The sequence below is a fragment of the Neoarius graeffei genome, chromosome 2, assembly GCF_027579695.1.
Source record: "Neoarius graeffei isolate fNeoGra1 chromosome 2, fNeoGra1.pri, whole genome shotgun sequence".
NCBI classification, from domain to species: Eukaryota; Metazoa; Chordata; class Actinopteri; order Siluriformes; family Ariidae; genus Neoarius; species Neoarius graeffei.
Window position 1 is genome coordinate 7,042,103 of NC_083570.1, and position 13,812 is coordinate 7,055,914.

Consider the following 13,812-nt stretch of genomic DNA (forward strand, 5'->3'; position numbering starts at 1 on the left):
TTAGGTCTACGTAATACAATTTTTCAATTATTTGTTATTTGTCATGAGTCAATTTGTTGTTATGTGGGTCTGTCTCAGAAACTGCTCTCTCATTTGGGACATTATGGTCAAAAAATACATTTTCTAATTTTGCTATTTTTTTTTGCATTTACCTAACACTCAATGTTTCTTTTATCATGTTTAATAAGAGTAAAGATAGCGTCTTGCTTTATCTGGCCTCTGCTGTGGATTTTTTTTTTATTACAATTCAAATGTTTTTGTAAAATTTTTTGAAAATATTGAAAAAATTTCCTCTTTTTGATTGCTTGGGTTAAAAATGCCAAGTTATGATGACTGAATTGATTATTCACTTAAATATGAATAATACGATACCATTTTGGGTCTTGATATGGCAAAATAGGACACAATGGAAAAATCAAGAACGCAACGGAAAGATGAGAATAACGGAGGTGGTAAAAGAACAGCGACTGTACCGGCTGAAGGTCGCGCGGGTCTCTGCTGTGGCGCGCGAGCAACGAGACATCACTACCGCACCGGACGGAGCGCGAGGCGGGGGCGGGGCAAAATGACTGGCCATACTTTGCCATTATAGCAGATAGATACCAGCTGTTAGCAGCTAGCACTGCAGATCCCAATAAGGCTCAAGCTAGCCTACAACCACATTGATTGAACTACAAATGAAATAAACGAGTGAATTCACGAATGATCAAAGTGATGGAATGGATGAAAGTTAACGGAGCACAACGAGTAATATTTACATTTATTTACAGAGTAATGTACAGAGACATCAATGAGAAGAAACGTTTATATGAAAAGAAATTCGGACAGCACTTTGGCACACGACTACCCTTTCTCGACATCCGCTAGGGACTGACTGATCATGCTTCCGTGTTCCTCGCCGAAGTACAGCTACTGCCCTCCTCATGTCTTTCAAACACGACCTCCAATAATCCTTTATCAGCCCGGCTTCTTGGCCCGCCCATGTCCCGTTTACCCCCAGAGATACCCGGCTTCCCTGGAAGTGATGATTTTGTCGATTTTAACCAATAACAACTAGCTGAAATTGGCTGTTCAGAGCCGTCTCGTAGACTGCAACGGATACCCGGCTGCCAGTCCATAGAGCCCATTGAAATAAGAAAGGTTACAGCCTGGCAGCAAAGGTGATTCTCGTAGCGAACTGCAAGTTCATCAGACATCACTCAAATAAGTTACAGGATGACATAGGGATAGTTATGAACGTAAATACAATCTTGGGCATATATTATGTTATGCAAGTTATTGTTTTAATGAGAATTCAACGTTGTAGATGCCGCAGTTTGGGGAGAGAATTTTAGGGGAAGTTCGGCTTCCCTTGTTGTCTCTGAGAAATTGCCCCTGATTTCATGAAATACTCACAGAATGGATCTTAATTTTCTGGACTTTTCCACCTACTGACACCTCAAGCACAACTTTCAGCCTTGTTGATAAATTACAATTGTTTCACTTGAACAGCTTTTTCCTCGTGACACCTTTAAACCAATCTTCACCCCTAAAGAACGTTTGAGCCGGGTCCCGGAAGAGCCTTGAGGAATGTAGACGTATTTTGCGATTGCTCCCACATGTGCCTGAAAATTGGTCGACAAGAACCTTCGAGGTATGGAATATATGTAACTTGAATGGGAACAGTTGAAAGGTGAGTCTCTTTTTCTACTTCGGTAAGTTTTACGGACTTTTTTGATGAAGCATGACCCCTCCGAAGAAGGCTGGCCCCACCAAAGATAACGAACAAACAGCTAGCGGTGCTAAAGTTAACGAGACTGCATACATGGAGCAGTCGGCAGTCTTACAAGCGATTGAAGCCATGAGATCTGAGTTTTTGGCTAAAATGGACGAGAAAGCTGACATTCAAAATGATGTGATGCGCAAGCAAATCAGTATGCTGAGAGAAGAGATGAAAGCAGCTAACGAGCAAGCTAACAGTAAGGTTCGCATACTGGATGAACACACTGCTAGCTTAGAAGAGGCTGCCAATACTCATTCAGATAAGATCACTAACTTAGAACAACAAGTTTTGGAGCTGAAAAAGGAAATAGTGAGTTTAAAAGCTAAGACTGAGGATCTCGAAGGACGATCACGGAGGTGCAATCTACGCATTTTCGGGATTAGAAGAAGGTCGGGAAAACAGGGCCAAAATGAGTACTTTTATTGTGGGACTGCTCCAAGAAGTACTGAAACTTGATATGCCACCAGTGATAGACCGGGCTCACTGTACTCTACAACAAATCCCAGGCAGAGACCAGCCACCAAGAGCCTTCGTGGTAAAGTGCCATTATTACCAAGAGAAGGATAATATTCTAAAAAAGGCGCTGGCGTCTCAAATGCTTGTTTCAGGGGATGGTGATAACATCAGAGTGTATCCCGACTACACACAATCAGTGGCACGTCAGAGAGCAGCTTTTGGACCGGTAAAACAACTACTGCGACGCTGCGTTGATGTGAAGTTTGGACTTTTATATCCTGCGAAACTGATAATCACAACTCCAGATGGCGAACAGAAGTCCTTCACCGACCGGACGAAAGCAACAGCTTTTGTTAAAGGTCTTACAGAGTTGTAATGTGGACTATTGGCGATTAACTTCAACTGCGGTCAAGATGCTCTCACTTTGCATTTTGTGGTAATTTGGTACTGGATTGTATTGTTTGATATTGGATCAGTTTATTGTTAATGTTATGGAGGTATTGTCAGGCTTTGAAATTAGGCTTACTGTTCTGCAAGGCATAGTTATATATTTATAATTTTTTTATTTCACTCATTTTTTCTTTTATTTGTTATGTTTTATTTTCTTTTTCTATTTTAATTTATCCATCTTTTTTACAGTTTACATATTTTTTAATTTGTTTTGATTATTTACTAATATAATTTACTTTAATATAAATATATATTTTTCACTATTTTTCTGGTGGCTCACAGTGCAACAACTGTTAAGTATTACATATAAACAGGATTGGTTAACATAAGGTTCTTGTTGATTTCTGTTCTTATAAACTAACTAGATACATACAAGGTACATGTGGGGTTTTAGCTCCATTAGGTAAGGCGGGTGTTATATCCTTCATGGTGGTTGGGTGGGTGCAGTCTCTCAGTTGGGGAGGGACCAGCAGTGGGTTGTTGTTCTGGGGGGGATTTAATAGTTCTTATTGCATTTTGTAACGTATCTTGTTCGATATTTTGTTTGTTTTTCCCTTTTTTCCCTTCTTTCTTTTTTCTCCCAGAGGTAAAGCGGATGTGCCAAAGAGTATTCTCATCTAGACCTATTCAGTCTTTGACTACCAATAATGGGCTCCATGGATAACACAAACAGATCATCAACCAAATTTGTTAGTTTGAACGTGAGGGGACTCAATCATCCAGTTAAGCGAAGTAAGGTCTTTTCACACCTTAGCAAACTGAAAGCAGAAATAACATTTTTGCAGGAAACTCACCTGCGCACTAAGGATGCGATGAAACTAAAGAGAGGAATGGTGTCACAGGTGTACCATTCTGAACTTGATTCAAAACACCGGGGTACAGCTATTTTAATAGGTAAAGATGTACAATTTATTCACACCAAAGTCTTAGGGGATAAAAATGGGCGCTATGTCATGGTGCAGGGTAAGCTTTATGATAAACGAGTGGTCCTAATTAGTGTATACGCTCCTAACTGGGACAATGCAAATTTTTTTCAAGTGCTGTTTGGCCGAGCTGGGTTCACACCATCTGATTCTCGGAGGGGACCTAAACACGGTCCTTAACCCCATACTGGATTGTTCCAGAATTTCAACTACCTCACTTTCCAAATCAGCTTCCACCATAAATGCGTTTTGCCGATCCAGCGGTGTAGTGGACCCATGGCGATTTAAAAATCCCTCCTCCAAAGTATTTTCTTTTTTCTCTGCGGTCCATCAATCATATTCCAGAATTGATTTCTTTTTAATAGATCAAAATTTGCTTCAACTTGTAAAATCATGCAGCTATGAAAGCATAGTTATTTCTGATCATTCTCCTGTTGTTTTAGAACTATGTCTTCAGAATAGAATACCATTTCAGTGGAATTGGTGATTTAATTCTTCCTTGCTATCTGATGAACATTTTGTTGAATTCATTGATTCTCAAATTGATTTTTTTCTTGAAACAAATCAGTTACCAGATACCAATATCTTAACACTTTGGGAAACTCTTAAAGTTTATATCAGGGGACACATAATTGAATACACTGCCCGTCTCAACAGAAACAGATCAAAAAAATTTAATGAGCTGATTAAATTAATTCAGGATGTAGACCAGCAACATTCCTTTGCGCCTACATCTGATCTCCGCAAAAAGCGTATAGCATTACAAACAGAATTTGACCTCCTTACCTCTAAAGAAGTAAGTGAGAAATTTTTAAAGTCCAGACAAAATTGCTATGAACATGGGGAACGGGCAAGTTGACTACTTTCCCGTCAGCTGCGTCAATATTCAGCTAACAATTTTATTGCTGAAATTGAATCAGCAAATGGGGAAAAGAAATCAGATCCCAAAGACATTAATGACCAATTTAAAATATTTTACTCATCCCTGTATTCTTCAGACTGTTCCCAAGATCAAAGTTTTTAGATAATATTATTCTTCCACCCATAACTTTTTATTATTCATCCACTACCTACCTACTGGTAAATCACTTCCTGTTTGGAGAGTTTCACTTCCTGTTTGGAGAGTTACCTGTTGTGCTGCTGAATTGGGTAAAATAAATCCACAAATATCTCTGTAATCCTTGCTTTGATAACAAATCTTTTTAAAGGAGCTTTTAAGCAGAAGAACTGAAACCTTGTTGGGGCAAATTTGGAAGATTTTGGAAAGTCTGGGACTGTTTTTTTTAACTAGAGCTGGTGTTGGGTCTAGACCCAAGACAAAATGGCTGGTGGGAAGGGGAACAAAGAAAGAGGGGAGAAAGACTATGATCAAACTGTATCAATGGTACATCTGCTGGAACAACAAAAACTCTTTTACAAAGAACTTTTATTACAGCAGGAAAGCAATTTTAAAACTTGTGTTAGTACCATTATGGAGACATGTAATAAAAGGATTGATGACATGCTAAAAGACTTGCAAGACTTAAGAACAAGTTTACAATTAACACAAAAGGAGTTGGATGATATTAAATGTGAAAATAAAGGAATTCAAGCTAGCTGTAAATCACAAAGAACAGAAATTGATCGACTGGCTGAATCCATGCTGATATTGGACGAAAAAGCTGACATCCTCGACAGGCAAGCAAGGAGAGCAAATATAATCATCGATGGAATTCCAGAGGCAGAAAAAGAGAACAATTTAGCCACAGAAGAAAAGGTTCTGGAAATATTCAAAGAGAAACTCAACTTGGACCCAAAGACAATTACAGTGGAACAAGCATGGCGTACTGGAAATGTGAATATCTCTAGCAATGGCACTCAAGGCAGGCCACGTCCAGTCATCGTGAGATTCCATCGTACAAAGGATAGAGACATGGTACTAAGGAACGCAAGAAAATTGAAGGGGACTAGGATTTTTATAAATGAGGATTATCCAGAGTCGGTGAGACAAAGAAGGAAGGAGCTCTTGCCTAAAATGAAAGAAGCCAGAGAGAGGGGAGACATTGCTTTTCTGCGCTATGACAAACTAATAATCCGGCAAGGAGAGAAAAAAGACTCCACAGACGAGTAATAAGATATGACACTCAAAAAAGGACTTTCGTTTTTTTACTGACACAAATGTTTTCTACTGCAGGGCTACCCAAGAAGGGACTGAAAGTAGCTCACTTGAACATTTGCAGTTTGAGAAACAAAATCACTGACATTGAAGAACTCCTAACCTCTAATTCTGTTCATATTCTGGCTATCTCAGAGACTCATCTTGACGAAACTTTTAGTAATGCTGCAATGTCTATTTCAGGTTTTAATATGTACCGTCGAGATAGAAATTGTCATGGTGGTGGAGTAGCCTTTTATGTTCAAGATCACATTCCTGTAAAAGTAAGAGAAGACCTAGAACCAACTGATATTGAAATAAGGTGGTTGCAAATCCACTTACCGTATCAAAAGGATATATTGGTGGGTTGTTGCTACAGACCTCCCAGTGCAAATATTGGTTATATAGATAACTTGAATAGTATGCTTGATCAGGTATATGACCTAAGCATGGAGGTCATCCTAACAGGTGACCTAAATGTAGATTGGCTGCTACCACATTGTCCTTTAAAGCAGAAGCTCATGAACATAGCCAATTCATGTAGTTTAAAACAGATGGTGAAGCAGCCAACTAGAATAAGCATCAACAAAAGAGGTATTACGACATCGTCCTGTATTGACCACATTTATGTCAATAGAAAAGAAGTATATTCGAAAGCTATTTCAGTTCCTGTAGGTTACAGTGACCATAATTTAGTGGCTATTGCAAGGAAGGGAAGTGTACCAAAGGCTAAGCCAAGAGTCATTTTGACAAGGACTCTTAAAAGGTTTTCCGAGGAGGCTTTCTTAAATGACATTTGTAAGATAAACTGGTCAAGTGTACTTGAGGAGGAGGAACCAGACACAGCATTAAATGTATTTATGTCCAAGTTTGTGCCGGTGATAGACCAGCATGCGCCGGTTAAAAAGATGACCGTAAGAACCTTTGGAGCACCTTGGGTGGACAAAGAACTTAAACAACAGATGGCACTGAGGAATGAGGCAAAGGCAATAGCCAACAAGACCAGGAGCGTAATTGATAGAAGACAATATTGTAAATTAAGAAATTATGTCACTAAACTTAACCTGAAGAAAAAGAGAGCATACTTGACTTCACAGTTAAGTAAATTTAGCAGTGATGGGGAAAAAATATGGAAAACGTTGAATAGTATGTTGGGGAATAAAACACCCTCACAACCAACATTCATGGAGAATGATGGGACATTCATCACAGATCCAATAAAAATTGCCAATCATCTAAATACTTTTCATAATAAAGTGGCTAAATTAAGGAAAGAACAATTATCAAAGGGGAGTAATGACTCCAACCCTATGATAATGCAACTAATTAAGGAGCAATCTTGCAGCTTTCAGTTTGCCAAAGTGGAGGAAGACATGGTAAGCAAGTTAATTAATGCATCTTGCAAGGACCAACAAGCAGGTATTGACAATATAGATGGAAAGTTTCTGAAAATGGCAGTGAGTTACATCTCCCACCCCATATGCCACATATTCAATGTCAGCTTAAAGAGTGGCATTTTTCCCCAAGTTTGGAAGGAAGCAAAAATTATACCACTACCTAAAGATAAAAAGAAAACTTTTACACCATCAAATAGCAGACCAATAAGTTTGCTCCCTGCACTTAGTAAAATATTTGAGAAAATTGTTTTTAATCAAATACAATTTTATTTTTCTGAGAATAATCTGTTAACAGAATTTCAACATGCCTACAGAAAAGGGTTTTCAACATGTACAGCTTTAACCCAAATGACTGATGACTGGCTGCGAGAAATTGATAAAAAAATATGTGGTGCTGTCTTGTTAGATTTCACTGCAGCATTTGATGTCATTGATCATGGATTGTTACTTCAAAAGTTGGAGAGGTATGGTTTCAAAACGTCAGCTTTAAATTGGTTTAACAGCTATCTAACAAATAGATCCCAGAAAGTTTATTTTAATGGCAGTTTCTCAAGTAGTGTGAATGTAGACTGTGGTGTGCCACAAGGCAGCTGTTTAGGACCTTTGTTGTACTCCATTTTTACAAATGATTTACCTTTAGCTGTACAAAACGCAAAAATTGTAATGTATGCAGATGATACTTCCATTTATACATCTGCAAAAACATCAGCCAAACTGACACATGTTTTAAATAAGGTGCTAGGAGCAATAGAAAGATGGATAAAACAAAATAGACTTGTTCTCAATATATCAAAAACTAAAAGTATTGTTTTTGGCTCTAGTCATTCATTGAGTCATGACCCAGCACTTAATCTCGGTATTAATAAAGAACAAATTGAACAGTTAAAGGAAGTAAAGCTACTTGGAGTCATCATAGATTCCAGACTGTCCTGGTCTAAACAGATTGACCACATGATTAAGAAAATGAGTAGTGGCTTGGCATTACTCAGACGTAGTGGCCAGTTCCTTACCCAGGAACTTAGAAAGAGGATTGTATGCTCTTTGGTTTTAGCGCAGATGGATTACTGTAATATTGTGTGGTCAAATGCCACCAAAGATCACCTTACTAAACTTCAGCGAGTCCAAAACAAGGCAGCACGTCTCGTTTTTCAATGTTCCTACACAACAAACATCCATTACATGCACTCAGTTTTACAATGGTTAAGAGTGGAGGATAGGTTTTATGTCTCCTTATTAACATCAACCTGGGCAGTTTTACATAACAAGACTCCATTAAATCACTATAATCTGCTCTATAAAAGTTGTGACATTCATACATATAACACAAGGCTTGCAGCAGCAGGGCGACTGAGCGTCCCAAAGATTAATACTAATGCATTTATACGCACTGTTGAATACAGATCAATTAAAGCACGGAATAAGCTGCCAATTAAGTTAACTACATTGAATAGTAAAGTGGTTTTAAAAAAACATGTAAAAAAATATCTGAGCCTATCATATATAAAATAGGTTAATATAGAATTGAGGTAGAGATTTTTCAGGTTTAAAATCATTATTAAAGTAATTAAATTATATGGTTTTTTTCTTCAATTGATGATTGATTGAATGAATGTATTGAATTGTATAGAATTTTAACTGTATATGATTTTATTGTTGGACCCCAGGAAGAATAGCTGGGTCTGTGTCCAGCTAATGGGGATCCTAATAAACTAACTAACTAACTAATAACTGACGAAGATAAGATCTCGTTAGAGCAACCTATTTCTGAAGCAGAGATCGGACAAGCGATCAAATCTATGAAAAAACGAAAAGCTCCTGGCCCGGACGGCTACTCAATTGAATTCTACAAAGCTTTTGCTACTAAGCTGACACCTTTGCTATCCGCTGTTTATAGTGAATCACTCAAACAGAAGAATCTTCCAGAGTCTATGACTCAGACCACAATTTCAATGATCCCTAAGAAGGGGAAAGACCCTACCAAATGCGAATCGTACCGTCCAATTAGCCTTCTTACCTACAATTACAAAATACGTACAAAAATTCTGGCTTTGAGATTGGAGTCAATAGTTCCAAAAATTGTACATGCGGACCAGATGGGGTTTGTAAAGGGCAGGCAATCGTTTCACAATCTTCGGCGGATTTTCAATATAATATACTCTAAACATTCAACCAAAAAATCAGAGTTTGTGATCTCATTGGATGCACACAAAGCATTTGACCGAATTGAATATGGACATCTTTTTAATACTTTGCGTAAATTCGGCTTTGGCTCAGTGTTCGTCTCCTGGATCGAAACGTTGTATGCAGCACCCCAAGCAAGAATTAGGACTAACAATTTAAATTCATCTTATTTCCGCCTTTATCGTGGTACAAGACAGGGCTGGCCTCTGTCTCCCCTCCTTTTTGATTTGGCAATCGAACCACTCGCTGTGAAGTTACATTCCGACAATGATGTGCAGGGTATTATTCGGGGTGGGTTGACTCATAAAGTCTCATTATATGCAGACGATTTAATATCCGATCTAGAACTTTCAATCCCAAGGTGTTTAGATATCATTTCTGATTTTGATTTCTGAATTTGGAAAATCATCTGGCTACAAAAATAATTTTACAAAAAGTGTTTTATTCCCAATCAATGATCTGACGGGAAATTGTACTCATGCTTCACATCCATTTAAAACCACATTTGGTCCTTTGACATATCTGGGAGTCAGGGGCGATTTCTCAGAGACAACAAGGGAAGCCGAGCTTCCCCTAAAATTCTCTCCCCAAACTGTGGCGTCTACGACGTTGAATTTTCATTAAATATGACGAGTTTCTTGTCTGACAGTTAATTTTTAACATTTCCTTTTTAATTATTTTAAATTATTCATCTGTTTTAAATAATCTGACACCAATGAAAAATGTATGAAACCAAAGTTTTTTAAATTCCAAATGTGAAAATACAATGGTAAAGAACAATAAAAACAATAAAAAACAAAATAAATAAGCCCGCTAGCCCCAACTCTCAGGGGGCCCCTGGGCCAGGGGGCCCCAAACAGTTGCCTGCCTTGCCTGTTCACAAGCTGCGTGTCTGGCTACAACTGCGCTGCTTCGAAAATGTAAATTGAACAGCTTGATGAAAGTGAGCTGATGGTTCCCATGAAAACCCTGTGCCTCCTGCACTGCGTTCCTCCGCCGAGTTGCGCGCTCATTCGCGTTTGTGTTCTTGGTCTCAGAGCCGCGCACACCAAACACACACAGAAGACAGAATCAACGTTTAACATAATTATCAATGCACTTTTTACGGAGATGTTTTAATGTTATTCTTTATTTTTTATCCAGTTGAATATTTAGCGTACAAATGTATTTTCAGCTCTTAAAAATGACCGAGGTCCAGACCGTGGGGGCCTCATAGCTGGCTCCGGCCATGGAGACGAACAAGACGCTAATACAAAGATAAGACAGTTCAATGACAAATGGAAGTTCCGGTGAGATTGGCTAGTTCATAGCAAAACCGAAAATACCCTGTACTGCGAAGACTGTAGAAAGTCTGGCAAAGACAGGCACCAGTAATTTTAAACTCGAAACTATAAAGGACCACGAAAAGTCAAATGCACACATCGGTACTATAACATCAAAACAGGCGAAGACGGCTGGTTCACTACAGGACAGCATTGCTTTCAGTCCCTGGCTGTCATGAAGTCGGCTGAGCTGGAGAGGATGGAGCTGCTGTTTAGAAACGTTCACGCGATTGGAAAGAAGTTGATCTCGCCCCAGCTATCAACTTATGGCCTGCTGGAAGCCTCAGGTCACGAAGACCATTTTTCATGGACCATTCAGACTCATCTGATGATGAATGTAATGAGGACATTTAATGTCTCTCTCTACACATGTTCACACACACACTAATAGATAATACATAATATACATAATAATACACATACAGTAATACTTGCATATCAAAACATCAAATGTTTTTCAGTGATAAATGTTTTGAATTGGACTTTTAATATTAGAATCAGTTCAGTTGTACTGAATGTTATTTTTCATATTATACGATATTTCATATTGTAAGGGGCTTGAATTTGAGTTCAATAAACAGAATACTCTGTTTATATTTTTGTCTCAACTGGTTGCATGTTTCCATATAGGGAGCGACCTTAACAGCACTGAGTATTGAGTGCTACTGTAGAGATACATAATATGCTGCCATTCATAATTAAATCTAGATCTTCCAAACTTTAACGCATCATGGTGAAGAAAAAACTGCAATTTCCTGGCAACAAAATTGTGGCTAGTGAAAAGGCTGAATGGCTAGTGACTCGGGAAAACCACTAGCCACAGTGGCCGGTGAGCAAAAAAGTTAATGTAAAGCCCTGATACACACATTGAAATTAAAGTTCAAATCATATCACTGACTAAAGCACCTGTTTCTAGATGGGAAACTATAATTAAGATGATTTAATTCTGGAAAGATTTCTAGTTCTCACCTGTTTCTCAGCTCTTTCTGCTGCAACTGAAACAGCGTCATGGTCTTTATGTTTCTCCAACATGCACAAAGAGCAAATACATATTTGATCAGTACGACAGTAGATCTCAATCAGCTTGTTATGTTCAGAGCAGATCTTCTCTTGGAGTTTTGCCGAGGCTTCAATTAATGTGTGTTTTCTCAAAGCAGGACGTTCAAGATGAGGTTTCAGATGAGTTTCACAATAAGAAGCCAAACACATCAGACAGGACTTGACGGCTTTGTGTTTTCTCCCGGTGCAGAAATCACACTCCACATCTCCAGGTCCAGCGTAACAGTGAGCAGGAGAAGCAGCTTGGACTTCAGTCTTCTTCAGTTTCTCCACCACTTCATCCAGCATGTTGTTTCTGCATAGAACAGGCCTTGTCGTGAAAGTGTCTCTGCACTGAGGACAGCTGTAGATGCCCTTCTGATCCTCCTGATCCCAGCAGCCATTAATACACACCTTACAGAAACTGTGACCACAGGGGATAGCCACCGGATCCTTCAGGAGATCCAGACACACTGGACACATGAACTGGTCCACAGAAAGCTGATCTACTGAAATACTGGCCTCGGCCATTTTCCTGAAATCACAACGAGAGAGAGAGAGAGAGAGAGAGAGAGATCAGTTTTGTTTTCTCTGAAATGATGAGTCACTTCCTGGTTCTGTGTGTGAAAGAGAGAGAGGAGGACCACAAACACTCATGAACACTCCTCTATTAACCATTTCATCTCCCTTCAGTGCAGAAATATAACCTATGTAGCTGCGCTGATTAGGATTAATTAGGATTATTTTTTTGGAATTGGGGTTGTAAGTCTAAAGGTGAAGGAAGCGCATGTTAAGATTTTGAATGAGATTTATCCATCCAGTGGAATGCTAAGAGTGAGGTTCAATATTGACAGTATTGATAACAACTATATTTTCTGTGAATCAGATATTGAAACTACGGACCATCTTTTCTTTCAATGTATTTACACAAAAACATTTTGGGAGGACTTTTTGGACTGGCTTTCTTCTAAAATGCAGCTACAGGACACACTTACCCTGGACAACATAACATTTGGGACAAGTCTGAAGGATTCACAAGCGGACTATGTTATGAATAATTTACTATTGCTCTCGAAATATTTCATTCACTGCTCAAAATGGAAAAAAGTAAAGCCTTTTTTCACTCTGTTCAAAAAAACATCTTGTAGAAAACTCTCACTGCCTTAAAGCGGATGAAATGCAAAAAAGCAATGTCACTCCTGAATGCATTTGATCATTTGAAAATATTTGAAAACTTCGAATGATAATTATACAACTGTGTGAATGTAAAAAAAAAAACAATTCGTGATGCATTGTGGTGTAGGTACCGCCTGTCTCGTCTTTTAGGACTACAACTACCATCAATAACTTCCACGGTGACCTACGTCACGCCTGGGCGGGATCACCTACGTACGTCACATCCTCCACGAAGCCATAAGTAACTGAGCAAACTTCCGTTCTATCTCTTTTGGCGCCATGTGAGATCAGCACATGGACACAAGGAGATCCGCTCCTCCAAGCCCCCAAGATAAAGACGTCTTTCTCCTGAGCAAAAGAATTCAGCGCGGTTTTTGTTTACCATTGGCCACGGTAGAACTACTTAAATCGTCCTATCTCTCTCTCTCGGTTGAGCTACAGCCGGTTTGTTTGTCTATCAGAGGTAACGTTACAAAACTGCCGCCCAAAGCAGTTTGATTAAAAGTTAGAAGCGACCGGATTCCTTCTAACTAAATCGCTGTGCACATTGTTTGATCAGAGACTTTTCTTCACGAACAACAAGCGTTGGACCAAGAAATTCTCTCCGCCCTCCACGGAATCGACTCACGTGCTCCTGTGGACTCCAAAAGTCTCGGAACACCTCTATAATCTTGCACTGGAAGCAAGATACTGAAGTAAGACTGGCATTTTTGGGCACAAGACTAGTCTTAGGAATTAGCTTTATGAAGTAGTGTGAATTTAAACTCAGGAATTGTTTAATTGTGCACACTGCAGACACTTAGGGTGTTGAATTGATTATTGTTCTATTTGTGTTGATCGCTCAATTGTTAATAGATAGGCTTTTGCATGCTCTTGCTATCCTTTCTAACCTTTAATTTCATTATTACACATATTTTGACCTCATCAAGATTTCAGTGGATTTAGTAATGCTATAAGCTAGTGGATTAGCTAC

General features: G+C 38.9%; 1 pseudogene; it reads right to left on the reverse strand.

Moving 5' to 3' along the window:
• The window catches only part of LOC132879421 (E3 ubiquitin/ISG15 ligase TRIM25-like), a 53,541-nt pseudogene extending 41,300 nt beyond the window's left edge, over positions 1-12,241 (reverse strand).
• Between the last annotated feature and the right edge of the window lie 1,571 nt (positions 12,242-13,812).